General features: G+C 50.8%; 1 pseudogene; it reads right to left on the bottom strand.

The window, feature by feature from the left end:
* Positions 1-2,325: 2,325 nt before the first annotated feature.
* LOC133762673 (small nucleolar RNA U13) lies at positions 2,326-2,407 on the bottom strand (annotated as a pseudogene).
* Positions 2,408-2,846: the final 439 nt, after the last annotated feature.

Genomic DNA, 2,846 nt, shown 5'->3' with positions numbered 1-2,846 from the left:
GAAGCCAGAAGTTTCATCTGGGTCTCCCAAGTTGGTAGCAGGGCCCCAAGCACTTGGACTATCTTCTGCTGCTTTCCCACGCACATTAGCAGGGAGCTGGTTTGGAAGTGGAGCAGCCAGGACAAGAGCCAGCATCGTAGGTGGCCACTGAATCTGCTGTGTCACTCACACCTTGGGCCCTAAGATAAGGTCTTTCTTAAGCAAAAGTTTGGGGGGGGGGTCCTTCCGGAGGAGGGTTGTCCTGGAGGCATTTGTGGTGCCTATATTATGGGGAGGCGGGTGCAGGCACGAGCAGTACCTGACCCCGTCCACAGCAGGGTGTGACAGCTTCTTTCTCATTTCTCTCCCCTGTATTCATGTTTTGCTTTGGGATCTAGGCTTCGTGTTCTCCTAAAGCGTGGTCCCTAGAAAGTGCTAGAAAGTAAATGTTTGTGAAAGATTCAGCTTGGGGAGGCGTGCAGTGGGAATGCTGTCCTCCCACAAGGGTGACCCTGAAGGAAGCAGACACAATCACCTTCCACCGCCGCCCACCTGCATTCAGGTTCCGGCTCCGCAGCGTGGTGTGCGTGCCTCTCTGAGCCGGATTCTCCTATGGTAAAACGCATGAAATGCGCAGTGCTCGCCTTGGTCTGTTCCTTCCTCTCTTAGCAGAGAGCAGCTTCTCCGAAGGCAGGGGCGACTCTGGATTCCCTGTTGTGTCCCTGGAACTTCGCACGGAGCCTGTCACTCAGCTCAAGTGCGTTCTAGATCCGCCAAGAGACTGAAGAGCTCTTTCTGATCTGTGTCAGGTTACCAAAAGCTCTGCGGTTTTAATCAGGTTTGCCTTTTTTTTTAAATCTCAACTGCGGTGGCTCTTATTAACCAGGGCTAACGTCGCAGCAGGGAGTGATTTCCCTGTGACAAATTTCTTGCCAGACCAGGGCTCAGCCACAGCTTCAGTGGGCAATTCTTTGACCCTGAGGGTTAGTCCTGGGGACCTCCTGCTATTTAAGGTCTGGTACAACACCCAGAAACGGAAATCCCAGGAAAGCGGCGGTGGAGACCCCTTCCGCACGGAGGTTGCACAGGCCATCTGTGGGCACATGCCCTTTCTTGCTCTGTTGCCTGCTGGCTGCCAGGGAGCCACTTGCTGTGTTGTGACATGTCCCAGGGAGGCAAGGCACTGATGGAAGCCTCTGGCCAACAGCCAGCGCAGAACCAAGGTCCTCGGAACACCTGTGAGGAGCCTGGCCGCTGACAACCACCTGAGTGAGCCTGGCGGGGACGCTGTGCCCTTGAACCTGGAGATGCCTGCAGCCCCAGGTGGTCCTTGGCTGCAGCCAGCAGCGGCAGATGCTGAGCCGTGTCACCAGCTAAGCTGCCTCTGGGTTCCTGACCCACAGACACTGGGACACAGCCAATGTGTGCTTTTTTAAGTCAGTGAATTTTTATGTGGACAAATGAAATAAATTTATAAGTTGAAGAGCACAGTTTTGTTTAAAAAGAAGAAGATGGGAAGCAGTCCCTTCTTGGGGAGGGTAAGTGAAACACATTGGTTACCGGCCTGGCTTTAAAGTTATCATGGGGGCCGGTGCTGTGGTGTAGCGGGGAAAGCTGCCACCTGCAGTTCTGGCATCCTATATGGGCGCCAGTTCGAGTCCCGGCTGCTCTACTTCCAATCCAGATCTCTGTTGTGGCCTGGGAAAGCAGTAGAAGATGGCCCAAGACCTTGGGCCCCTGCACCCGCATGGGAGACCTGGAAGAAACTCTAGCGCAGCTCCAGCCGATGCAGCCATTTGGGGAAAGAACCAGTGGATGGAAGACCTTTCTCTCTGCCTCTGCTTCTCTGTAACTCTGCCTTTCAAATAAATAAACCTTAAATAACAACAACAATAACAACAACAATAAAGTTACAATGAGCTGGAGCTTTGGGGCTGTGCTGAGTTGCTCTGTGACCTTGGGCAAATTACCTGAACTCAATCATTAAGAGGTAGCATCAAAAAATTCATGGAAAATGCTTGTCATTTTCTTTTAAAGATTATGTGTTTATTTGAAAGGCAGAGTTACAGAGAGAGGAAGAGATGGAACAAGAGAGACCTTCCATCCACTGGTTCACTCCTTAAATGGCTACAGTGGCCAAGTTTAAGTCAGGAGCCTGGAACTCCATCCAGATCTCCCACATGGGTGGCAGGGACCATCTTCCACTGCCTTCCCAGGCACATTGGCAGGAAGCTGGACTGGAAGTGGAGCAATCAGAATTTGAACCAGCGCTCATATGGGATCCTGGCATTGCAGGTTGCACCACAATGCTGGCCTCTGTATGCCATCTTTTTTTTTTTTTTCTTATGTCAGATGGGTACTGTGCTAATAACATCTCATAGAATTGTGTATACACTCAGTCATCATGCTTGTGAACCACAGAAAGGATCCGTATGCTGTTTTTAAATTCCATTTTCCATGAACTGGTTAAAACCCCTGGTGTCAGCTTCCTTGTTTGTTAACCAAGTAAGGCCTCACTTTGTTGTGATAATTAACTGAGAGGCACATACAGAGCATTGGTCTCCACAGTATTCAGTAAGCACAAGCAGAAGAAAGATCAAACAGGGACCCAGAATCCCGGGGCTGAGCGCCCCCCAGCAGTGTGGGAAGGGCATGCTCCGCCCTCAGCTTATCTTGTATTTGGAGGGACTCCTGTCTGAGCTCCTGCTTGTGAAATCATCACAGATCTTCCTCGCCACCCACAAGTTCGCTGTTGAAATTCCTGCTGGTTTCGATTTTCATTCTTCAATATTTCTTTCTTTGGATGGAAATAAACCATGTGCAGTTGGGACCGGTGGAGACTCCAGCCATGCAAAAGGCTTCTCAGC

The sequence above is a fragment of the Lepus europaeus genome, chromosome 6, assembly GCF_033115175.1.
Source record: "Lepus europaeus isolate LE1 chromosome 6, mLepTim1.pri, whole genome shotgun sequence".
NCBI classification, from domain to species: Eukaryota; Metazoa; Chordata; class Mammalia; order Lagomorpha; family Leporidae; genus Lepus; species Lepus europaeus.
Note: the sequence above shows the minus strand (reverse complement) of the source record. Positions and strands in the feature narration are given on the sequence as shown.